Source organism: Mobula birostris, chromosome 10 (assembly GCF_030028105.1).
Source record: "Mobula birostris isolate sMobBir1 chromosome 10, sMobBir1.hap1, whole genome shotgun sequence".
Classification (NCBI taxonomy): domain Eukaryota; kingdom Metazoa; phylum Chordata; class Chondrichthyes; order Myliobatiformes; family Myliobatidae; genus Mobula; species Mobula birostris.
In genome coordinates, this window is record NC_092379.1 from 145567941 (window position 1) to 145595157 (window position 27217).

At 44.1% G+C, this 27217-nt stretch overlaps 1 protein-coding gene and 1 long non-coding RNA gene across 4 annotated transcripts in view; one reads left to right on the forward strand and one right to left on the reverse strand.

The window, feature by feature from the left end:
• The window catches only part of fgf13a (fibroblast growth factor 13a), a 471224-nt gene that overhangs the window by 164132 nt on the left and 279875 nt on the right, over positions 1-27217 (forward strand). The gene's annotated exons all lie outside the window — the stretch shown is intronic.
• On the reverse strand, positions 687-25244 carry LOC140204372 (uncharacterized). The gene is made up of 3 exons (XR_011887597.1): positions 24491-25244; positions 8331-8415; positions 687-2325 (listed from the first exon to the last, which is right to left on the reverse strand). It is a non-coding gene; the product is annotated as an uncharacterized lncRNA (long non-coding RNA).

The window sequence follows — 27217 nt, forward strand, 5'->3', positions numbered from 1 at the left end:
CCTCCACACTGCCAAGAGTCTTACCATTAACTATATTCTGCTATCATATTTGACCTACCAAAATGAACCACCTCACACTTATCTGGGTTGAACTCCACCTGCCACTTCTCAGCCCAGTTTTGCATCCTATCAATGTCCCACTGTAACCTCTGACAGCCTCCACACTATCCACAACACCCCCAACCTTTGTGTCATCAGCAAATTTTTTAACCCATCCCTCCACATCGTCATGTTTTTTATTATTATATATTGCTGCCACAAAACAGTAAACTTCACAACATATGCCAGTGATATTAAACATGATTCTGACATTCACTTGCAATTCCTTAGCAAATGGACAGATGTTATCTGAATTGTTGAGTGTGGGTCTGTTGGAGTTGAACTCCAGATTCTGACTCCCCAAGCTGTAATAGTGTTGGGCCAACTGCTACCTACCTGGAGGGCTCTGCAGGTGGGAAAGATTGGATTGATCTTGGAGTAGGCTAAAAGGTTGGCAGAACATCATGGGCTGAAGGGTCTGTACTGTGCTGTGTAGATGTAGATGGATGAAAGCTCTCCAACCAGAAATAGAACGTAGAAATAAGTGGGTCAATTTTTTCTGGTTGGCACGATGTCATGAGTGGTGTAATAATGCAAACTGAAGCAGTACAGAAAGAAATAGACAAGAGAATTGGTAAATGGGTTTATTGTTTTCACAAGGTACAGTGAACAATGTTGTTTTTCATGGTCTCCATGCAGATGATTACATGGAGGTAGTACAGCGGGGACCGATAACAGGATCAGAATGTAGGACCACAGTTATGAAGTGCAATGCAGACAGACAGTGCAGAGGTTCACTTAAAATATTTCATTTCCAGCATCTGCAGAATTGCTTGTGTTTATATCTTAAAGTTAGCAGGTCCAACAATTAACAGCTTGTAATATTGTGTCCGGTGCTCCTGATGTGGCCGATAGGAAACTGTTTTGTCGAGAACCGCTGCACCATCCGCCACAAGTAGGACTTCCCAGTGGCCAAACAGTTTAATTCCGATTCCCATTCCCATTCTGACATGTTAGTCCATAGCCAAGATGAGGCAACCCTCGGGGTGGAGGAGCAACACTTTATATTCTGTCTGGGTACCCTCCAACCAGATGGCATGAATATAGATTTCTCCTTCCAGTTCAAAGGTTTCTGCCCCCTGCCAGCCTTTTCCTCTATTCCCCGCTCTGACTTTTTACCTCTTCTCACCTACCTATTACTTCTCTCTTGGTCCCCTCCTTCTTCCCTTTCTCCCATGCTCCACTCGCCTCTTCTATCAGATTCCTTCTTCTCCAACCCTTGACCTTTCCTACCCACCTGGCTTCACCTATCACCTTCTAGCTAGCCTTCTTCCCCTCCTCCCCCACCTTTTTATTTTAGCATGTTCCCCCTTCCTTCTCAGTCTTGAGGTTTTGGAAGGTTTTGACCTGAAATGTTGACGGTTTATTATTTCCATAGATGCTGCCTGACCTGCTGAGGTCCTCCAGCGTTGTGTGTGTGCTGCTTTGTAATAATTAATATAGTTCCTTATGGCTGTCATAGCCAAGGGGTGTGGGCAAGGGGTAGTACAGTAGTGTGTGACTGAGCACAGCTCCAATGTCATATTGAAGTTTGCTGATGACACCATCATTGGTTGAATCAAAGGAGGTGATGAATCAAAGTTCAAAGTGAATTCATTATCAAAGTACGTATACTGTATGTCACCATATACAACCCTGAGATTCATTTTCTTACAGGCATACTCAATAAATCCATTACAGAATAATATTCACAATAAAATCAATGAAAGACCACATCAACTGGGTGTTTAACCAGTGTGCAAAAGACAACTTGTGCAAATACTAAAAGAAAAAATTGAGCAATAAATATCAAGAACATAAAATGAAGAGTCCTTGAAAGTGAGTCTATAGTTTGTGGGGATATTTCAGTAATGGGGTAAGTGAAGTTATCCCCTTTTATTCAAGAGCCTGATGGTTGAGGGGCAATAACTGTTCCCGAACGTGGTGGTGTGAGTCCTGAGGCTCCTGTACCTCCGTCCTGGTGGCAGCCGTGAGAAGCGAGTACGATCTGGGTGGTGCTGGGGGAAAGGGGGTCCCTGATGATAGATGCCACCTTACTGCGACAGTGCTCCTTGTAGCTGTGCTCAGTGGTGGAGTTGGCTTTATCCATTACTTTTTGTAGGATTTTCCATTCAGGGACAATGGTGTTTTATCACCAAGCTGTGATACAACCAGTCAGTATACTCTCCACTACACATCTAGAAAAGTTGGTCCATTTTAGATATCATGCCAAATCTTCCCGAACTCCTAAGGAAGTAGAGAGAGAATGAAAATCCATCTGAGTAGTGGCAAAACAAAAATCTCTTTCTCAATATCTGCAAGACCAAGGAGCTGATTATTGACTTCAGGGGGAAGAAACCAGGGGTCCCTGAACCAGTCTTCATCAGGGGATCAGAGATGGAGAGGGTCAGTAACATTAAATTCCTCAGTGTTTTCATTTCAGAGCAGCTGTGCTCAGCCCTTTGAGTCTGATCTGTCATTCCATCATGGCTGATATATTGTCTCTCTCAACCCCATTTACCTGCTTCTCCCCATAACCGTTGACACCCCGACAAATCGAGAACCTATCAAACTCTTCTTTAAATATACTCAATGACTTGGCCTCTGTAGTCATCTGTGGTAATGAATTCCAAAGATTCGTCATCTTCTGGCGAAAGAAATCCCTCCTCATCGCCATTCTAAATGGATGTTCCTCCACTCTGAGATTGTGCTCTCTGGTCCTGTACTCCCACTGCAGGAAACAGCTTCTCCACATCCACTCTATCCAGACCTTTGAATATTCGATATGTCAATATGAATCTCCCCTCATTCTTCTAACCTCTAGTGAGTACAGACCCAGAGCCATCAAATGCTCCTCATGCATTAACCCTTTCATTCCCATGAACATTCTTGTGAACCTCGTCTGAGCCCTCTCCAATTCCAGCACACCTTTTCTTACATAAGGGCCCCAATTCTGCGTATAGTACTCCGTGTGATCTGACCAACGCCTTATGACATCCTTGCTTTTACATTCCAGTTCTCTTGAAATGAATTTTAACATTGCATTTGTCTTCCTCGCCACCAACTCAACCTGCAAGTTAATCTTTGAGGAATCATGAATGAGAATTCCCAGTGTGGGGGTTTTCTCCAGGTGCTCACGTTTCCTCCCACAGTCCATAAATGCGCCAGATCGAAGGTGACTTGGTCATCGTAAATTGTCTAGAGATTAGACTAGGGTTAAATCTGAGGAGCTGGGCAGTAAGGCTTGAAGGGCCTGTTCCCTATTCTACCTCAATAAACAAATACCTAAATGGATAGATATATAGAAAGATAATAATTTAGATTAAGTCCCCTTGCACCTCTGGTGAATATTCTCCCCGTTTAGAAAATGGTCTGGTAATAAAGGAGGAGCCGCGGTTAATCTGCACTGAGCAGATCCCACTAAGAGGAACGAGATAACTGATTCCATCAAATTATTTAGAATTCTAGATTAATCGGCCAATAAACAAAAATAAGACGAATCCCAAATAAAGAAAATGAAGTTAAAGGCTTGCTCCAAGTGCGAAGAGGTTGGTCAGAGTTAATATTGATCCTGTTCTAATTGGAGTATGTTGGCGTGGACGCACCGAGATCCGGATGGCCCAGAATCTCGAACGCCCTCATTCAGTGGGACGTTACCCATGTGAAGGTTACATTCTGCTGAGAGTTGAGCAGTTCCAATGCCCTGGATTTTGCAGAGAAGCGGCAGCAGTTGTTCGTGTTACCTGCCGGCCGTGGCCGTCCCCCGCGTCACCTGAGGCAGGAGATCGCGCTGCTCGCTGCCCGGGCAAGCGATGGCGACCTGGGACCGAGGCAAGTACCGTACTAGAGAGTCCAGACCATGCCGTCTATCGAGGTTTATAAATGTCACTTGTGTTTACATTTAAATTGTTCGTAGCAGCTTGAGTGATTCTTATTACTGGGACTATTTCTCAAATGCCTAAATTTCGCCGGCAGAAGTTACCTCTGGCGGTTGTGTGGGCGGGACTTACACTCCCCCGCCCCCTCCCCCTTCCCCTTTCCATTCCTCATTCGACCCCTTCCCCACTCGTCCCTCCGACCTCACTCCCCTCTTCTGCCCCTCACCCCCTCCTCTCCTCACCCCCTCCTCTCCTCACCCCCTCCTCTCCTCACCCCCTCCTCTCCTCCCCCTCCTCACCTCGCCCCCTCCTCACCTCGCCCCCTCCTCCCCTCAACCCCCTCTCCTCTCCTCAACCCCTCCTCTCCTCAACCCGCTCTCCTCACCTCCTCTCACCCCCCTCGTCCCCTCACCCGCCCTTGTCCCTCAAACCCCCACCCCTCAACCTCCCCGCCCCTTACCCCTCTCTGCCCCTCAACCCCCTCTGCCATTCACCCCCCTCTGACCTTCACCCCCTCCTCTCCTCACCCCCTTTGTCCCTCAACCTCCCCACCCCTCTGCCCCTCTGCCCCTCAACCCCCCTCTGCCCTTCACCCCCTTCTTCCTGCACCCCTCTTCCCTCCCCTTGTCCCTCTTCCTTCCCCTTCCTTTCCCACTAAACACCTCCACCTTCTCTTTCCCATTCTCCATCTTCCCCTATTTCTCCTCTTTTCCTCTCTCCCCTCTGCCATTTTCAAATGTTCTCTCACTTTTCCCAAAGCCTCCCACCTATCTACATTTACTCCATTCGCACTATGACATAATGACTGAGTGGCCTGGCCCAGGCTCTCTATTGAGCTTCTGACCACTGTTCACAACTTTTCAGATCTCATTATATTTTAAAGCTGTGAAGTTAATTAAAATCTGATGCAGTAAGTTAATTTTTCAATGCCAGGGAGACTATGGGGTGTAATTATGATGTACTCCTCTTGAATGGATAGATTTAATGTTCCCTACTGTGTTTAAAGGTTGCCCAGTGGGTAATAAATATCCTTACCTGGAGATCATCTGTTGCCAGTCCCTCCACTCTGAGCCCTAGACGAGACTGGCAGTGATACTGCTGGTAGAGCCGTAGGCAGTTCCATGGGGTCAGAGCTGGGGCTAATGGGTTACTGATCAACAGGTTAGACTTGAGGCAGGAGCTAGGAAGAGAGAACTGGTGGTGTAGGAGGTAATGTTGTGGGAGCATCAGAGAAGGTGCAGCGGAGATCCACCAGGATTAGAGATCATGTCAGATGAGGACAGGTTGAGTGAGCAGGGTTCTTCTCTTTGGAGCGAAGGAGAGTGAGCGGTGACTTGTTAGAGGTGTACAAGATGATTAGAGGCATTCAGAGAGTAGCCAGCCAGAGACTTTTTCCCAGGGTGGAAATAGCAAATACATTAGGGCATAATTTTAATATGATTGGAGGAAAGTATGTTGGTTGGTGGCAGAGATAGGTTTTTTTTTACAGGGAGTGGTGGGTGCATGGAACATGCTGTCAGGGTGGTGGTAGAGGCAGGTACATTAGGGAGACTTAAGTACCTCTTCAGCACATGAATAATAGGAAAATTGAGGGCTATTTGGGAGGGAAGGGTTAGATTGATCTTGGAGGAGGTTAAAAGGTCAACATGACATTGTGCGTTGAAGGGTTGGTACTGTACTGTTCTGTGTTCTCAGTGATGTGAGTGTTCAGTAGCCCACCATCAAGAAATAGAGAGGCAATGTAACTGGGTCTACTATTTCTGGCTGGCAAGATGTCATGAATGTTGCATGGCAGGGAACAATGCTGGAGGCTAATTGGGTCGCAGGTGGATGATGGTAGTAAAGTCACAGAGCACTACAGCACAAAAGCAGGCCTTTCAGCCCATCAAGTCCATGCCGAACTATTAATCTGCCTGGTCCCATTGGCCCACACCTGGACCACAGCTCTCAAACCCCTCCCATCCATGTACGTAACCAACTTCTCTTAAATGCTGAAGTCAAACCCACACCCACCACTTCCACTGGCAGCTCTTTCCACACGCTCGTCACTGAGGGAAGGAGTTCCCCCTCAGGTGTATGAGGTAATAGACAATAGACAACAGGTGCAGGAGTAGGCCATTCGGCCCTTCGAGCCAGCACCGCCATTCACTGTGATCATGGCTGATCATCCACAATCAGTATCCAGTTCCTGCCTTATCCCCATAACCTTTGATTCTGCTATCTTTAGGAGCTCTATCCATCTCTTTCTCGAAAGCATCCAGAGACTTGGCCTCCACAGCCTTCTGGGGCAGAGCATTCCATGTATCCACCACTCTCCGGGTGAAAAAGTTTTTCCTCAACTCCGTTCTAAATGGCCTACCCCTTATTCTTAAACTGTGGCCTCTGGTTCTGGACTCACCCATCAGCAGGAACATGCTTCCTGCCTCCAGCGTGTCCAATCCCTTAATAATCTTATATGTTTCAATAAGATCCCCTCTCAGCCTTCTAAATTCCAGAGTATACAAGCCCAGTCGCTCCAATCTTTCAACATATGACAGTCCCGCCATCCCGGGTGCAGAGATAAGTTTTGGAAGAAGTTACAAAGTGATCTGCATCAGTGCAGTTGGGCGCCATGGTAGTGTAGCGGTTGGCACAACGCTATTACAGCTTGGGGTGTTGAGATTTGTCTGTCCTCCCTGTGGAATGGGTGGGGTTTTCCTGGGTGCACCGGTTTCCTTCCACACTTCAAAGACAGACCTGGTAGGGTAATTGGTCGTTGTAAATGGCCCATGATTAAGTTAGGACTATTCAGAGTTGTTGGGGGCAGATGGGGTGGCAAAACTCAATGGGCCAGAAGGTCCAACTCTGCACTGTATCGCTGAACAGAATAAATAAGAACATGGACAGGGAACTGGCAAATGTAATGTAATACAGTGAATTCCAGTTAATCAGCCATCAGTTAATCAGGGCAGCTGTTAATTTGCAAGAACTCTTAAAGAACAGAAAATTCCCGTGATACCCTTCATTTATTTGGGGCATTATACCACTTAATTGGCACAGGAAACTGTTGCCAAATAGTTTCTAACTAGTGTTAGTTGTGTGCACTTGTGTGACTGTAAGGCACTGCAATGTACTTAGAGCAAACAGTTTTTAATTAGTGCCAGTTGCATTTTTGAGGTCAAAAAGCAGTAATTTTTGTAACTGATCATTGGCAAAAAGTAAGCAGTAAAACAACTCCAAACTGTTTTGCTCACTGTGGTTTCAAGCATTCAGGCTTGGAGATGCCAGAAATAGCCAGGTGTGAAAATGGAATAATTTTCATTATTTCAACAAGTTAGGAACGACAAAGAATTTGAAGGTATCAGCAACTAATTTGAATGTTACAATGAAAATGAAGATTTGGAGGATGCAATCATTGAAGGCATTGTATAAAGGCATACCATTATTTGCACTAGGTGCATTGATTTTGTTCATTTCCAGTTAATCTAAAGAATATGGCATTGTACTCTAAAACTATAATTTAATTTTATAGTAGTAGTAGGCAGCGATTGATACCAGGGGATCATGGGTTTGTGCCCCTGGTGGACTGTGTCCTCTCCAGGGTGCAAGCCTGGCTGGGAAGATTTGAAGAACTGGCTGTTGCCCATGCAGCGGGTTCCCCCTCTCCACGTCACTGATGTCGTCGAAGGGAAGAGCAAGCACTGATACAGCTTGGCACCAGTGTCATCGCAGAGTTTACCAGAGTGAAGTTGTAAACAACATCAAACTGCCTTAGGGACCCTGGCTCCGGATTTCTTCCTTGGGGTTTACTCTCAAAGCCTTTCCCATGGGTGGGTATGCCTACAAGGCAGCAGAAGTTTAAAATCAGAGTTTTCCTTTTAAGCAGACTGCTGTCCTAGGCTGATGAGCCCCATCTACCCAATAGTTTTATAATACTGTAGAGGTATTGGTAGTGTTCTAATTTGTTCTGTATTTTATATAAATACATAATTAGTTATTCATGTAAACAGTAGTTTCCCTTTTTTTATATACCTTTTTAACTATTTCTATGAAATTACGGCTGTTGGGGAGCCACTTAAGTGGGCCAAAATGTACTGGTTTCAATATGTCCCATTTAACCAGAATCCTCTGTATTACTGAATTGTGGATTAGAGGTCTCTAAGATCTGGTGTTCCAGTGCATGATTCATCAAAGGCTGATATGCAGGTGCAGAAAGTAATTGGTGAAAGTGAAGGTGAAATTTTTTGTCATGTGCGCAGAACATGTATGTACAGGTGTAATGGAAAAAACTTGCAGCAGCGTCACAGGCATTTAGCATTATATGAATGGTAGCACGCACACACTATTATTAAAAGGTTTCGGCTCAAAACATCATTTCCATAGACGCTGCCTGACCTGTTGAGTTGCTCCAGCATTCTGTGTGTGTTGCTTTGGATTTCCAGCATCTGCAGAATCTCTCGTGAATACTGCTTATATAAAGCTAAACACAAGAAAAACATAGAATAAACAAACTATTTACAATTTTTACAGGAAAGAAAACAATTAGAAAAAATCAATTTTAGTTTCTGTGAATGTGTGGGCACAAGTGGTTAGGGCATTGGACTAGCGACCTGAAGGTTGTGAGTTCGAGCCCCAGCCGAGGGAACGTGTTGTGTCCTTGAGCAAGGCACTTAATCACACATTGCTCTGCGACGACACTGGTGCCAAGCTGTATGGGTCCCAATGCCCTTCCTTTGGACAACATTGGTGTCGTAGAGAGGGGAGACTTGCAGCATGGGCAACTACTGGTCTTCCATACAACCTTGCCCAGGCCTGCGCCCTGGAGAGTGAAGATTTTCCAAGTGCAGATCTATGGTCTCGCAAGACTAGCAGAAGCCTTAATTTTTAAGTTTCAGTGATCAAAGTGGTGACTGTTCAAAGTAAATTTATTATCAAAGTACATATACGTTACCATATATGACAGTGAGATTCATTTTCCTGTGGGCATACTCAATACATCTATAAGATAATAGCCATAACTAGGGCATTCAACAGGAGTGCAGAAGACAACCAACTGAGCAAATAGAAAATAAATAAATCATAATATAAATAAGCAATAACTATCAAGAACTTGAGATGAAGAGTCCTTGAATGCGAGTCCTTTGGTTGTGGAAACATTCAATAATGGGGCATGTGAAGTTATCCCCTTTCATTCAAAAGCCTGATGATTGAGGGGTAATAACTGTTCCTGAACTTGGTGCTGTGAGTTGTGAGACTCCTGTGCCTTCTTCCTGATGGCAGCAGTGAGGAGAGAGCATGTCCTGGGTGTTGGGGGCTCCCTGATGATGGATGCTGTTTTCCTGTGACAATGTTTCATGTGGATGTGCTCAATGGTGAGGGAGGCCCTCACCCCTGATGGACTGGGCTGTATCCATGACTTTTTGTCGGATTTTCCTAAACTCTGGTGATTAAGATTGTGCCAGTTGGTTCAAGAACCAAATGGTTGAAAGGAAGTAGCTTTTGCTAAACCTGCTGGTGTGGGCCTCCAGGCTTTTGTACCTCCTGACCAATGGTAGCTGTGTGAAGATGGCAAGGATCTTTGATAATAGATGTTGCCTTCCATAGATACTACTGATGTTTGGGAGGACCTGCCTGTGATTTATTGGGCAAAGAAAGCAAGTAATTCCAAGAAGGCTGATACCTGGAATCTGTGATAATGGAGCTCATCGAGGAGAAGGAAAACTCTGATCTCAAACCTCCGCTGCCTTGCAGCTATACCCACTCATTTGGAAGGCTTCGGGAGTAAACCCTGAGGGAAAAATCCAGAACTGGAGTCCCTAAGGCAGACCTACATTGAGTTCAATGTTGACTGGCAGCTCCTGCAATGCCACTGGTGCTAAACTGTTTCTGTCTGTCACTGCTGTTCATTTAGATTCATCAGCTGTACGGAGAGGGGGAGCCTGCAACATGGGCAACAGCTTGTTTTCAATACCATACGGCCCTGGCTTGTGTACTGGCTTGCATAACTGACCAACAGAGGGCCTCAATCCAATACATAGATCGGGTAGGTGGTCTTATGAAGAAAGATTGGGCAGGCTTGGCTGTATCCACTGGAGTTTGATCGGTGTTTTAGATCCCAAAGGGTCTTGACAATGTCGATGTGGAAAGGATGTTTTCCCTTTTGAGAAAATCTAGAACTGTGTCCTGAAGAAGGGTCTCTGCCCGACTTGTCAACATTTTATTCATTTCCTGACGTGCTGAGTTCCTCCAGCTTTGTGAGTGTGTTGCTCTGGATTTCCAGCATCTGCAAAATCTCTTGTGTTTATGAATCACTGATCTGTCATCACCTATTTAAGAAAGAGAATATGACAAGTTTTTCTCTCTCTGATCATGATGACACGTGGCAACTCTCTTTAGTCTAGCAGAATCTTTGAATATTTTTACAACAGAGGTAGATGGAGCCTTGCTAAACTGGCTACTAAACTGTTTCACAAAACAAGAGACTCTGCAGATTAACACACAAACTGCTGGGGGGACTCAGAAGGTTAGACAGCATCTCTGGAAATGAATAAACAGTCAACGTTTTGAGACGAGACCCTTCGTGTGGACTCGAAGGGAAGGTGGAAGATGCCAGAATAAGAAGGTGGGGGGAGGAGATGTAGGTATGTGGTCAGAGAGCTGCAGAGCTGCAGAGATCATAGAGGGGGAGCAGTGAGAAGAAGTCTGAACTCCCATCGACAAGAAGATTTAAGCTTCTTTAGTGTAGGCATCACTTGAAGAGACCGCAGTGGAGCCGCAAGTTGTAAACATAAGAGATTCTGCAGCTGCTGGAAGTCCAGAGCAACACACACAAAGTGCTGGAGGAACTCAGCAGGCTAGGCAGCATAACAACTGCCAGTTATACTGTTACCATAGACTGCCTATTTCAGGTTACAATTTTTCATTGATTCTTTTGTATTTCTTGTATTTACTGTGAATGCCTGCAAGAAAATGACATATCTGTACTTTGATATTAAATTTACTTTGCACTTTGAACTTTCAACTGCATTGAAATGGAAGAGCATATTTGAAGCGGTGATCAGTGTCCCCTATTCCTAATTGATGTGTTTGACCATAAGATATAGGAGCAGAAGTAGGCCATTTGGCCCATTGAGGCTGGTCCACCATTCAATCATGGGCTGATCCAATTCTTCCAGTCATCCCCACTCCCCTGCCTTCTCTCCATACCCTTTGATACCCTGGCTAATCAAGAACCTATCTATCTCTGCCTTAAATACACCCAGTGACTTGGCCTCCACAGCTGCTCGTGGCAGCAAATTCCACAGATTTACCACCCTCTGACTAAAGTAATTTCTCCGCATCTGTGTTCTAAATAGACGTCCTTCAATCCTGAAGTCGTGCCCTCTTGTCCTAGACTCCCCTACCATGGGAAATAAATTTGCCATATCTAATCTGTTCAGGCCTTTTAACATTCAGAATGTTTCTATGAGCTTCCCCCTAATTCTCTTGAACTCCAGGGAATACAGCCCAAGAGCTGTCAGATGTTCCTCATACAGTAACCCTTTCATTCCTGGAATCATTCTTGTGAATCTTCACTGAACCCTCTCCAATGTCAGTATATCCTTTCCAAAATAAAGAGCATAAAACTGCGCACAATACTCCAAGTGTGGTCTCACGAGTACCTTATGGAGCTCAACATCACATCCCTGCTCTTATATTCTATACCTCTAGAAATGAATGCCAACATTACATTTGCCTTCTTCACCACCAACTCAACCTGGAAGTTAACCTTTAGAGTATCCTGCACAAGGACTCCCAAGACCCTTTGCATCTCTGCATTTTGAATTCTCTCCCCATCTAAATAATAGCCTGCCTGTTATTTCTTCCACCCAAGTGCATAACCATACACTTTCCAACATTGTACTTCATTTGCCACTTCTTTGCCCAGTCCCCTAAACTACCTAAGTCTCTGTGTAGGCTCTCTGTTTCCCCAACACTACCTGCTCCTCCACCTATGTTTGTATCATCAGCAAATTTAGCCACAAATCCATTAATCCCATAGTCCAGATGGAATGGAACATGAGGAAGTTCATGAGAATGATTCTGGGAATGAAAGGGTTAACATATGGGGAGCGATTGGTGAATCTGAGCCTGTACTCACTTGCGTTTTAGAAGAAAGAGGTGTTCTGATTGAAACCTATTGAATATTGAAAGGCTTACACAGAGTAAGAGGGGATGTAAGAGGACCAGAACACACAGACTCAGAATAGAGATGAGGAGGAATTTTTTTAGCTGGAGGGTGGTGAATCTGTGAAATTCATTGCCACAGATGATTGTGGAGGCAAAGTATAACAAAGTTGATAGTTAAGGTAGAAGTTGATAGTTCTATTAGTAAGCTCCATTTTCAGATCATGTATCTTGTAAAGGTCTCTCCTCAACAGGTGACGTGGTTTCTCTCTGTGCAAAGTAAATTTATTATCAGAATACATATATATCAGAATCAGAATCAGGTTTATTATCACCGGCATGTGTTGTGAAATTTGTTAACTTAGCAGCAGCAGCTCAAGGCAATACATAATATAGAAGAAAGATAAATCAGTCAATCAATCAATTACAGTATACGTATACTGAATAGATTGAAAATCATGCAAAAAACAGTAATAATATATATTTAAAAAGTGAGGTAGTGTCCAAGGGTTCAATGTCCATTTAAGAATCAGATGGCAGAGGGGAACCATATACTACCCTGAGATTCATTTTTTTGTGGGCATTCACAGTAAATACAAAGAAACATCATAGAATCAATTAAAAGCTGTACACACAACCATGTGCAAAAGACAGCAAACTGCAAATAGAAAAATACAGAAAGTAAAAAAATAAATATCAAGGATGTGTTTTGTTTAAACTTTAAAAGTGAGTTTATAAACAGTGGAATCAGTGTTTGGGTGAATGAAATTATCCATGCTGATTCAAGAGCCTGATGGCTGAGGGGTAATAACTGTTCCTGAACCTGATGGTGTGGAGCCTAAGGCTCCTGTACCTCCTTCCCGATAGCAGCAGTGAGAAGAGAGCATGGCCTCATTTCATTGAATCCTTAGTTATGTGACACTGCAGTGAGGTTCCAACAGATCTAAGAAGTGCTGGTGATTTGTTTGTCGACTATTATGTCTTTCTGCATTGCTTGTGTCCTGGCAAACTAGGATCAATTCACCAAATCATTCAGTATCTGTCACTGTTCACTTACAGTCCATGATATAAGGCTATCAACACCAAACTCTGAGCCAAGACTGTATTTTTAATAATAATCTTATTTTTAAAGGTTATTAAAGCATTACTGACAGAGTTCCTTGAACAGATGGGGCTTGTCAGCCATGGTTGGTAGTTTATCTAGGAGAAGCAAAACTCTGATCTCAAACCCTCGCTGCCTTGTGCTATACCCACTCACGGGAAGGCTTCGGGAGTAAACCCAGGAAAAATCCGGAGCTGGAGTCCCTAAGGCAGTCCTACGTTGAATCCAACACTGACTGGCAACTCCTGTGACACCGCTGGTACCAAACTGTATTGGTCTCTGTTGTTCCTTTGGGTTCATCGGCTGCATGGAGAGAAGGAGCCTGCCGTGGGGACAACAGCTTACTTTCCATATCCTACTGCCCAGGCCTGTATATTGGCTTGCATATCGAATGTAGACAGCTAGGACACAACCTTGTGGTCGACCTCAGCACAGCTCTGTCCCAGACAAAACCTTTAACTTTGCCACGAACTGCTTTCAGTAGGTCACACCTCCTAAGGAGTTCAACCAACCAAAAGCGGTTTGGTGTTGACAGCTTTATGTCATGGCCTGTAAGTGAACAGCGACAGGCACTGCATGATTTGGTGAACCTATCCCGGTTTACTGGAGGCACAGACTCTACAGATGCTGGAAATCTGGAACATTTGGATTCCTCCCAGGTTCTGGAGACGTATGGGGCAGTAGGTTAATTGGTCACATGGGTGTAGTGCAATCACTCAAGTCGAGTATGATGTTCTCCTGAGGAATTGTCTGTTGGCGGGTCCTCAGGTGGCTGTAGAGGCCAGTCTGGGATCCGTATATTCGGGTACAGTGTGGACACGAGTAAGTGGTGGCTGTGGTTAGTAGTTAGATTTTTGGTTGTTCAGTGTCTCTTTTCACACCTGCTGCTTGTTCTCTGCAGCACAGTGGAGGTCGCTCTCGTGTAGAGCAGCTCCCCCTTGAACAGATTTCTTCCAGGTGTAGCTATTGAGTGGAATGTCTTCCCAAGTTTTAGATGTAATGTTGAACTTGTTTTGGCTGATCTCAATGTTTTTCATTTGCTCACCAGGGGCTTACTGACCTTCCTTCAGTAAGAGTAAGGAATCTGTCTGGGGTGGCATGAGTTACGCATCCAGATCACATGACCTATCCATTGGCGCTGTTACGTTGGCCTCCTTCAGTATGCTGGTGTACTGTACATGGGTGTAATTAGGCAGCACAGACCAGTTGGTCCAGAAAGGCCTGTTACTATGCTATACCTCCAAATAAAAATAAATTTAATTTTTCACAACTCTATCTCAAACCCTCACCCAAACTGTGCCTTATTAATATTTGATATAATGGATACTAAATAAAACATCAGCCAGACTCAGTCTGGAGCTGAAGGCTTGGTGCAGACTTATGCAATAAAATAAAAGAGTTGTCCATGTCAGAGATGAGAAGTCATCCATTCCATTAGAACTGTAGATTAAAATGAATTGGGACGTGAATGACACCATTAACTGTGTAGAACTGCCAGTGTGTATCTACAAATAAGGAATGGAGGAAGATCAAAGGAATTTGGTGAAACGATCTGTACAATTTAATAGTAGAGTTTAAATGGGAAGAGTTTATCGTGAATTCTGAAAGGACATTATACATATCCTAATTAACTGAGTTAATATTAAAGAAGGAAGCACAATAGATTTCTTGCAAGTCGAGGGATCAGCAGTGGAAAGAGTGAGCATTTTCAAGTTCCTGGGTGTCAACATCTCTGAAGATCTATCCTGGGCCCAACATATTGATGCAATGACAAAGAACAACAACAGCGGCTGTATTTCTTTAGGAGTTCGAGGAGGTTTGGTAAGTTACTAAAGACACTCAATAATTTCTACAGATGTACTGTGGAGAGTGTTCTATTTAGTTACATCACCATCTGGCACTGCACAGGATCGGAAAAAGCTGCAGAGGGTTGTAAACTCAGCTCCATCATGGGCATTAGCCTCCCCAGCATCAAGGACGTCATCAAAAGGTGATGTCTCAAAAGGGTGGCGTCTATCATTAAGGATCCCCATCACCCAGGACAGGCCCTCTTCACATTACGACCATCAGGGAGGAGGTACACACTGAGAGCACACACTAAGTATTTCAGCAACAGCTTCTTCACCCCTGCCTTTGGATTTGTGAATGGACAATGAACCCATATACACTATGTCACTGTTTTTTCCTTTGGATTTGTGAATGGACAATGAACCCATATACACTATGTCACTGTTTTTTTCTTTTTGTTCTCTTTTTGCACCACTTATTTACTCCAATTCTATCTTCTTTAGAGTTTCATCATGGCGCAGGCCCTTCCCACCCAATAAGCCAGACTGCCCAGCAACACGCTCACTGAATTCCAGCTTAATCACAGGGCAATTTACAATGACCAATTCACATTCTAACCGGTACGTCTTTGGAATGTGGGATGAAACCGGAGCACCCGGAGGAAACCTACGTGGCCACAGGGAGAACGTACAAACTTCTTACAGAATTGAACTCTAAACTCCAGGACATACCAAGCTGTAGTAGCATCGCCCTGACCATGGTGACCCTATTCAAGTTATTTTTTTTCTATATACAGTGGATTCCTGTTAATTGGGCCATCAGTTAATTGGGGCAGCTGCTTTTTTTGGACAACTCTTAATGAACAAAAACTAATTGAGAAAATTGCCGGGGTTGCCTTTGTTTATTTGGGGCACTATGCCGCTTAATTGGGGCAGGAAACTGTTACCGAACAGTTTCTAACTAGTGATACTCATGTACATATGTGAGGATATTAGACACTACAATGTACTCGGAGTGAACAGTTTTTAAAATAGCATCAGTTGTGTGTGTTTGTGTTCAAAATGTAGTGATTTTTGTCCCTGATAGTTGGCAAGAGATAAGCAGTAAGACAATCCAAAACTGTTCTGCTCACTGTGGTTTCAAGCATTCAGGCTTGGAGATGTGAGGAACAGCTGGGAGTGAAAATGAAATGATTTCACTACTTCAACAAGTTAGGAACTATGAAGAATTTGAAGTTATCGACAATCATCTTGAATGTTACAATGAAAATGAAGATTTGGCGGATGCAATCATTGAAAGCATTGTATGAAGGCAGTCCATTATCTGCACTAGGTGTCTGCACTGATTTGTTCATTTACAGCCAATGAAAAGAGCACAGCCGAGTACGCTGGATGAATTCCTCCATCAATACCCATGAGGAGCTAATACATCATTTATGGTAGTGTAGTCGTGTTGGCAGTGTTCCAATTTCTTCTGTATTTCATGTAAATACATAATTTGTTTTATATGCATATATCTTTTTAACTATTTCAATGAAGCTTTGGTTAATTGGGAAGCAGCTAAATTGAGCCAAAATGTACTGGTCCCAATGTGTCCCAATTAACTGGAATCCACTGTATTTCTTACTGTTAGTTATAGTTTTTATTATTACGATTTGCAATGTACTGCTACTGCAAAACAGCAAATTTCATGACGTATTCCAGTGATATTAAATCTCATTCCAAGTTTAATTTATTGAGAATAAGCACATTATTTATGCTTATACCCTGTTACCCTCAAGGTACCTCCTGCTCATCACTGAAAAGTACCCGACAGAGTACTAAACATTGAGACCAACTCCTGATTGTTATATTTTTTTCTTTCCTTCTGTATTTACAGTTTGTTGTCTTTTGCATACTGGTTGTCTGCCCTGTTGCTTAGGCCTTTCTTTGATTATATTATGGTTATTGGATTTATTGAACATGCTTGCAAGAAAATGAATCTCAGGGTTGTATCAAAGCACATATATGCACCATGTAATAAATTTACTTTGAACTTTGAGGCTGCTGAATAAGATAAGAGCTCATGGTATTACAGGATGGAAGAGTGGCTGATTGGCAGGAGGCAAAGAGTAGAAATTAAGGGGGCCTATTCTGGTTAACTGCTGGTGACTGGTGGTGTTCTGCAGGGGGTCAGTATTGGGACCACTTCCTTTTACGTTATATGTCAATTATTTGGATGATGGGATTGATGGCTTTGTGGCCACGTTTGTTGTCAATGGGAAGGTAGGTGGAGGGGCAGGTTGTGTTGAGGAAGCAGAATGACTTAGACAGATTAGGAAACTGGGCAAAGAAGTGGCAGATGGAGTACAGTGTTGGGAAGTGTATGCTGGAAGGAATCAAGGCATAGACTATTTTCTAAACAGGGAGAAAATTAAAAAAATCTGAGGTGCCGGTGCAGAGGGACATGGGAGCCTTGTGCAGGATTGCCTAAATCATTGGTTCCCAAACTCTGATCCACTGACCCCCTAGGTTAATGGGAAGGGTCCACGGCATAAAAAAGGTTGGGGACCCCTGCACAAAAGGTTGAGTCAGGGGTAAGGAAGGAAAATGCGATGTTAGCGTTCATTTTGAGGGGCTAGAATATAAGAGAAAGGATGTGATGTTAAGGCATTAGTCAGACTACACTTAATTGAATTGACTTTATTTCTTACACCCTTCATCTACATGAGTAAAAACCTTTGTATGATATCTCCATCTAAATGTGCAAAGTGCAATTTATAGTAATTTGTAATAAAGAGTGTGTACAACAGGACAGTCAATATGACATAGAAATGCAATTGTATCAGCATGAACTCATCAGTCTGATGGCCTGGTGGAAGAAGCTGTCCTGGAGCCTGTTGGTCCTGGCTTTCATGCTACCGGATGGTAGCAGCTGGAACAGTTTCTGGTTGGGGTGACTCAGGTCTCCAATGATCCTTTGGGCCCTTTTTACACACCTGTCTTTGTAAATGTCCTGAATAGTGGGAAGTTCACAACTACAGATGTGCTGGGCTGTCCGCACCACTCTCTGCAGAGTCCTGTGGTTAAGGGAGGTACAGTTCCCATACCCAGCAGTGATGCAGGATGCTCTCAATTGTGCCCCTGTAGAAAAGTCTTAGGATTTGGGGGCCCATACCCTGTTGTGAAGCACTGTTGTGCTTTTTTCACCACAAAGCCGGTATGTACAGACCACGTGAGATCCTTGGTGAACTTAAGGAACTTAAAGCTGTTCACCCTCTCAACCCCAGATCCATTGATGTTAATAGGGGTTAGCCCGTCTCCATTCCTCCTGTAGTCCACAGCCAGCTCTTTTGTTTTTGTGACATGGAGGGAGAGGTTGTTTTCTTGACGCCACTGTGTCAGGGTGATGACTTCTTCTTTGTAGGCTGCCTCATTATTATTTGAGATTAGGCCAATCAATGTAGTATCATCAGCAAATTTAATTAGCAGATTGAAGCTGTAGGTGGAAACACAGTCATGGGTATACAGAGAATAAATGAGGGGACTTAGGACACAGCCCTGAGGGGCTCCTGTGTTGAGGGTCAGAGGGGCAGACGTGAGGAAGCCCACTCTTACTACTTGTTGGCAAACTGACAGGAAGTCCAGGATCCAACTACATGAGGCAGGGTGAAGGCCGAGGTCTCTGAGCTTCTTGTCGAGCCTGGAGGGAATTATGGTGTTGAATGCTGAACTGTGGTCCAAGAACATCTGAACTACACTTGGAGTATTGTGAGCTGTTTTGTGCCCCTTATCAAAGAAAAGATATGCTGGCACAGGAGGTGGTCCAGAGGAGGTTCAGGAGAACGATTCTGAGAATGAAATGGTTAATGTGTGAGGAGTTCTGGGCCTGTACTAGTTGGAATTTAGAAGAATGAGTGGGGATCTGATGAAATCCATTGAATATTGAAAGGCCTAGATAGAGTTGATGTGAAAAGGATATTTCCTGTAGTAGGAGAGTCCAGAATGAAAGGGTGCAGCCTCAGATAAAGGGATGTCCGTTTAGAGCTGAAATGAGGAGGGAATTCTTCAGCCAGAGGCTGGTGAATCTGTGGAATTCATTATCACAGATGGCTGTGGAGGCCAAGTTCATTGGGTATATTTGAAGTGGAGCATGACAGGTTTTTGGTTCATCAGGCATTAAAAGTTATGGTGAGAAGGCAGGTGAGTGGGGTTGAGAGGGAATATAAATCAGCCGTGGTGGCAGGGCAGACGTGATAGGTCGAGTGGCCTAATCTGGCTGCCATGTCTGCTGTTGTTATGGAGCTGCTTTCTGTCTGTCCTCTGGTGATAGATTAGATCTCTGTGTGCTTTTCAAATGTCTTTTCAAATTAGGCCAATTAAGTGTGTTTTCAACATAGCTCACAAAATGTAATTCATTTGTTCCAACTAAACCCAGGAACTGTTTAAATGCACACTAATGTTCAGCTAACGACAGTGAAATTAAAATGTGTGAAACACTAGCTCCAATTTAAAATCATTTCTTGCTGCAGATCAATTGTAAAATTAAATATTAGATGATGTCTTCACTCAGAAGAGTCTCCTGTAAAGCCTGTGTTCAAAATACAAAGTAAATTTATGATCAAAGTGCATAAATTTCACCATATACAAAACAAAATACTGGAGGAAGACAGCAGGTCAGGCAACATCAATGGAAATGAACAAACAGTCGAAGTTTCGAACCGAGACCCTTGTTTATTCCTCTCCACAGATGCTGCCTGACATGCTGAGTTCCTCCAGCATTTTGTGTGTGTGCATTGCTCTGGATTTCTGGCATCTACAGAATCTCTTGAGTTTACTATACAAACCCTGAGTTTTCTTTGCTTGCTGGCATTCACAGTAAATACAAAAAAACACACTAGAATTAATGAAAAACTGCACACAACAAAGATGAACAAACAACCAATGTGCAAAAGAGGTCAAACTGTGCAAATAAAGGAAACAGGAAAAAGTAATAAATTAATAGTAATGATTGGGAACACGAGTTGTAGAGTCCTTCATTTACCTCAGCAGTTCATTGTTGGGGTGAGTGAAGTTATCCCCTTTGGTTCAAGAACTTGATGGTTGAGGGGTAATGGCTGTTCCTGACCCTGGTGGTGTGGTACCTAAGGCTCCTGTACCTCCTTCCTATGGCTGCAGCGAGAAGGGAGCATGGCCTGGATTGCTCAGACACGAACCTCCCGTGCATTAGGCCACGTTGTCTATCCCTAATCAGTCCCTGTCTCTCCAAGTACTTGTATATCTGGTCCCATAAGACCATAAGGCTTAGGAGCAGAATTAAGCCATTCAGCCCATCGAGTCTGCTCTGCCATTTCATCATGGCTGATCCCAGATCCCACTCAACCCCATACACCTGCTTTCATGTCATAACCTTTGATGCCCCGACCAATCGTGTTCTCCTGCAACGCTTCAGAGGCACCGGCCTAGAATCAACACGTCCCCAGAGCCACAAAATCCTGGCATCCTGAAGGCACACTCGTCTTCCAGGCCATATCCTTGGGATATCAAAAAGCAGCCAGTCCTGAGGCCCTGAGAATGGGTCCCATTCCTGCAAAGAACCGAAGTCAGAGTGTAACTCCAGGTCAGGGTCTTCAAAAGATCCCCCACACACTGGAAAAAAATATTGCCTTCCTCAGCACTAACTACCCCTCCACCTGTTTTCATATCATCCTCAAACTTTGCCACAAAGTCATCAATTCCATTATCTAAATTATTGACAAACAATATGAAAAGTAGTGGCCCCAATACTGACCCCTGAGGAACACCACTAGTCACAGGCAGCTAAGCAGAAAAGGCCCCCTTTATTCCCATGTGCTATCTCCTGCCTGTCAGCCATTCCTCTATCCATGTTGGTATCATTCCTGTAACACCATAAGATTTTATCTTGTTAAGCAGCCTCATGTGTGGAACCTTATCAAATGCCTTCTGAAAATCCAAGTAAATGACATCCACTGCCTCTCCTTTGTCCACCCTGCTGCTATTTCCTCGAAGAACTCTAACTGATTTGTCGGGCAATATTTTCATTACAGGAACCATACTGACTTTGACTTGTTTTATCGTTAGTCTCCAAGTATCCTGAAACCTCATCTTTAATAATAGACCCCAACATATTCCCTACCACTGAGGTTAGGCTAACTGGCATATAATTTCTTTTCTTTTATCTTCCTCCCTTCTTAAAGAGTGGAGTGACATTTACAATTTTCCATTCCTCTGAGACATGCCAGAATCAAGTGATTCTTGAAAGATCATCCACACCAGTATCCTCTTCCAATCCACCTGGGCAATCTCCTCTCTCATGCCTCTGTAATTCCCTTTATTCCATTGTGATACAGATGCATGTGAGTTATGCTTCTCCCTCTCAAATTGCAATATTATGATCACTGCCTCCTAAGAGTTCCTTTACATTAAGCTCCCTAATAAGATCTGGGTCATTACACAATATCCAATCTAAGATAGACTTTTCCTGAATAAGCTCAAGCACAAGCTTCTCTAAAAAGCTATAATGTAGGCATTCAACAGATTCCTCTCTTGCGATCTGACACCACCCTGATTTTCCCTTGCATTGAAGTCCCCCATTACAACTGTGACATTACCCTTGTGATACAAAGTATATCCTTTGATGTTAAGTTCCCAACTATGGCCTTCTCTCAGCCACAGCTCAGTGATGCCCACAACATCATACCAACCATTCTAATTGTGCCATGAATTCATTCACCTTATTCTGAATGTTACGTGCATTTAAAAACAGCACCTTCAGTCCTGCATTCTTCACCCTTATGAATTTTGCCTCCAAGGTATAATTTAACTCTTTGACCTGTCTGCATTTCTGTCCAATCATTGGCTTGTCCTTCCTTACATTCATATTACACCTATCATCTGCTGGCTCATCCTCAGCTCCGTCATACTGTTTCCATCCCCCTGCCTTATTAGTTTAAACCATTCCCAACAGCTTTAGTAAATCTGCCTGCAAGAATATTGGTCCCCCTCGGATTCAAATGCAACCCATCCCTTTTGTACACGTCCCACCTGCCCCAGAAGGGGTCCCAATTATCCAAAAATCTGAATCCCTGTCCCCGCTCCAATTATTGAGCCACACATTTCTCTGCCACCTCATTCTATTCCTATCCTCACTGTCGCATGGCACAGGCAGCAATCTCGAGATTACTACCCTTGATGTCCTGCATCTCAGCTTCCTTCCCAACTCCCTGTATCCTGTTTTCAGGACCTCCTCCCTTTTTCTACCTATGTTGTTGGTACCAATATGTACCACGGCCTCTGGCTGCTCACCCTCCCTTTTCAAGATATTGTGGATGCGTTCAGAAGCACAGACCCGGGCACCTGGGAGGCAAACTACTTCCACGTTTCTTTTTCATGTCCACAGAATCACCCATCTCTCCCCGAACTATAGAGTCCCCTTTTACTGCTGGCATCTCTTCAGTTCTCTTCCCTTCAGAGCCACAGGGCTAAACTCAGTGCCAGAGAGATGACCAGTGTTGCTTCCCCCAGTTAGATCGTCTCTTCCACACCCCCCCCCCCACCGTCCCCCAACAGTACTCAAAATGGAGTACTATTGTTGAGGGGAACGGCCACAGGGGTGCTCTCCACTATCTGACATTCTCCCTTCCCTCTCCTGACAGTCACCCATTTATCTGTCTCCTGTAGCCTTAGGGTGACCAGCTCCCTGTAGCTCCTGTCTATCACTGCTTCACCCTCCTGAACAAGCCGAAGGTCATCGAGCTGCAGCCCCAGTTCCCGAACATGATTTCTAATGAGTTACAATTTGATGCACCTTCTGCAGATGCGGCCATCAGGGAGGCTGGCAGTCTCCCTGAAGTCCCACATCCGACACGCAGAACAGAACACTGGCTCTGTACCCATACCCCATATTACATAGAAACATAGAAAACTGACAGCACAATACAGGTCCTTCGGCCCACAAAGCTATGCCGAACATGTCCTTTCCTTAGAACTACCTAGGCTTACCCACAGTGGAAGATCTATTTTTCTAAGATCCATCTACCTATACAGGAATCTCTTAAAAGACCCTATCGTATCCACCTCCACCACCGTTGCCGGCAGCCCATTCCACGCACTCACCACTCTGAGTAAAAAATTTACCCCTGACATCTCCTCTGTACCTACTCCCCAGCACCTTAAAACTGTTCCCTCTGGTGTTAGCCATTTCCCCCCAGGAAAAAGCTTCTGACCAGCTGCACGATCAATGCCTCTCATCATCTTATAGATCTCTATCAAGTCACTTCTGATCCTCCGTTGCTCTAAGGAGAAGAGGCCAAGTCCACTCAACCTATTCTCATAAGGCATGCTCCCCAATCCAGGCAACATCCTTGTAAATCTCCTCTGCACCCTTTCTATGGTTTCCACCAGAACGGAGCACAGTATTCCAAGTGGGGTCTGACTAGGGTCCTATATAGCTGTAACATTACCTCTCGGCTCTCAAACTCAATCCCACAATTGATGAAGGCCAATACACCGTATGCCTTCTTAATCACAGAGTCAACCTGCGCAGCTGCTTTGAGCGTCCTATGGACTCGGACCCCAAGATCCGTCTGATCCTCCACACTGCCATGAGTCGTACCATTAATACTATATTCTGCCATCATATTTGACCTACCAAAATGAATCACCTCACACTTATCTGGGTTGAACTCCATCTGCCACTTCTCAGCCCAGTTTTACATGCTACCAATGTCCTGCTGTAATCTCTGACAGCCCTCCACAATATCCACAACACTCCCAACCTTTGTGTCATCAGCAAATTTACTAACCCATTCATCTACTTCCTCATCCAGATCATTTATAAAAATCATAAAGAGTAGGTGTCCCAGAACAGATCCCTGAGGCACACCACTGGTGACCGACCCCCATATAGAATATGACCCGTCTACAACCACTCTTTGCCTTCTGTGGGCAAGCCAGTTCTGGAACCACAAAGCAATGTCCCCTTGGATCCCATGCCTCCTTACTTTTTCAATAAGCCTTTCATGGGATACCTTATCAAATGCCTCGCTAAAATCCATATATACTATATCTCCTGCTCTACCACCATCAATGTGTTTAGTCACATTCTGAAAAAATTCAATCAGGCTCATAAGGCACGATCTGCCTTTGACAAAGCCATGCTGACTATTCCTAATCATATTATGCCTCTACAAATGTTCATAAATCCTGCCTCTCAGGATGTTTTCAATCAACTTACCAACCACTGAAGTAAGACTTACTGGTCTATAATTTCCTGGGCTATCTCTACTCCCTTTCTTGAATAAGGGAACAACATCTGCTATCCTCCAATTCTCCGGAACATCTCCCATCCCCATTGATGATGCAAAGATCATTGCCAGAAGATCCTCCCTCGCCTCCCACAGTAGTCTGGGGTACATCCCGTCCGGTCCGAGAGACTTATCCAACTTGATGCTTATCCTCTCGCGTTAAATAAGAAATAAGGAATGAACTTGCTTACTTACCTTGCCTCTGCCTGTTCTCGCCAAAGCCTTCCCGCTCTGATGAGGACCACTCTGTGAAATGGTACCCCTCTTTTATGGAGACTGAGTTTTTAAAGCTCTTCTCCAGACTTGCATGGAAATGCTTCTATTGTGTCTGCACAGTACTCCAAACAAAGCCTCCCACTAAAAAAAAACTTCCTGCTTTTTAAAGTCCCCTAGAATACCTTCCAATAACTTATCCACAACTGTTGTCAGGCTCACCAGCCTATAATTTCCTGGTGTATTGTCAGAGCCTTTCTTAAACAAAGGAACAACATTAACTGTCCTCCACCATTTCATCTGTGGCTACGGACATTTCAGATATCTTTGCTAGGGCCCCTGCAATTTCTGCACTTGCTTCCACAGGGTCCGAGGGAACACCTTGTCAGGCCCTGGTGATTTATCCACCCTAATTTGAATAGCAAACACTTCCTCCTTTGTAATCTGTATAGGGTCTATAACAACACTGCTGGTTTGGCTCACATTTATAGACTCTGTGTCCATCTCCTGGGTAAATACAGATGCAAAAAAATCTATTTGAGATCTCCCCCATCCCTTTGGCTCCACACATGGAGCTAATTTTGTCTCTTGTAATTCTTTTGCTCGTAACATATCTGTAGAATTCCTTAGGATTCTCCTTCACTTTATCTGCTCGTGCAAGCTCATACCTTCTTTTAGCCCTCTTGATTTCCTTCTTAAGTATTCTCTTACATTTTTTATACTCAATTACCTCATTAGTTCCTACCTGCCTATACATGTGATACACTTCCTTTATCTAAACCAGGGACTCAATATCTCCTGAAAATCATGTTTCCCTAAACCCGCTGTCCTAACCTTTTATTGTAGCAGGGACATACAAATTGTACTCTCAAAATTTCATTTATTGAAAGCCTCCCACTTACCAAGTACCTTTGCCAGAAAACAAACTGTCCCAATCTACCCTTGCCAGATCCTTTCTGATACCATCAAAACTGGCCTTTCTCCAATTTAGAATTTCAAGCTGAGGACCAGACCTATCCTTCTCCATAATTATCTTGAAAGTAACGGCATTATGATCAAAGTATTCCCCTAAACAAACTTCAGTCACCTCCCTGTCTCAGTCCCTAAAAGGAGCTCTGGTATCACACTCTCTGTCATTGGGACTTCTATTTACTGATTAATGAAACTTTCCTGAACACATATGACAAACTCTTTCCCATCCAGTCCTTTTACAGTAAGGGAGTCCCGTTAAAATCACCTCCTATCACAGCCTTGTATTTCTTGCAACAATCTGAGATCTTTTTTCAAATGTGCTCCTCTAAATCCCATAGACTGTTGAGTGGTCTCCAATATAATCTCATTAATGTGGTCATCCCTTAGTTGATGAGCTCTCCACCGTCTGAGCACTGCCGTGACATTTTCCATGACTAGTAATGCCACCCCTCGTCCTTTAATCCTTCCCGCTCTATAACGTCTTAAGCAACAGAACCCTGTTCTGCTCCTCCTGCAACCGAGTCTCACTATTGGCTACAATGTGATAAATTAACATGCTGGTGCACGCCCTTACTCGCCCACCTTTCCTACAATACTCCTTCATTGCATTGAAGTATACGAGGCTCAGAACATTAGTCCCACCATTCTCAATCTTTCAATTCCTGACACTGTATGTAGGCTTAACACCATCTTTCCTCACAACCACTCCACTATCTGCTGTGACCCAGAGATTCCCCTCACCCCGCTAGTTTAAACCCCCCTGTGCAGCACTAGGAAACCTTTCCACAAGGATACTGGTCCCCCTCCAGTTAAGTTGCAATTGTTCAAGATTCTCAAGATTTCCAGCATCTGCAGAATCTCTTGTGTTTACGGTGTGTTTCTGAACTGATCAACGGCCACCGATCCCTCTGAGCAGACAAGAATAATACATCATTACTCAACATTCAGCCCAGTCTTCTTACTGCAATGCCACACCTCACCTCCAGCAGGCTTCCTACCAGAGTGGAGCTAATCTCTGGGACATGGGGTAGAACATCAACTCCAGAACCAAAGAGTTACAAGTAATTGTCAACCTGTCATCAAGTTATTGGTCGTTTGTTAATGGTAACACACACAAAATGCTGAAGCGACTCAGCAGATTAGACAACAGCTATGGAAATGGATAAATGGAGGCGTTGCAGGTCACAATCCATCACCATCGTTGTCATCATCCCCTGATAAAGGCTCTCGGCTGGAAACATTGACTGTTTGTTCATTTCCATAGGTGCTACCTGACCTGCTGAGTTCCTCCAGCATTTTGTATGTGTTACTCTGGATTTCTAGTATCTTGTGTTTATAGTTCTTCGTTGGTGTAGTGTGCGGTATCTCTGCCTGTCATGTGGGAGACTGGTGTTCAGTTCCTCAGTGACGCAGTGAGGGTGACACTCCACAGTGATCACTGATTGAGTTTCGAATCCCGCTGCCGTCTGTAAGGAGTTTGTACGTTCTCCCTGTGAGTTTCCTCTGGGTGCTCCAGTTTCCTCCCACATTCCAAAGACCGACGGGTTAGGGCTAGTGAGTTGTGGATGTTAAGTTAGCCCTGGAAGCATGGTGACACTTGTGGGTTACCCTCAGCATGTGACAAAAGGTCACATTTCTCTGTATATTTTGATGCTTCGAGGTGCATGTCACAAATTAATCAGATTGTCTTTATTATCGTTGACCTATGTGGTGAAGTTTGTTGTTTTGTGGCAGCAA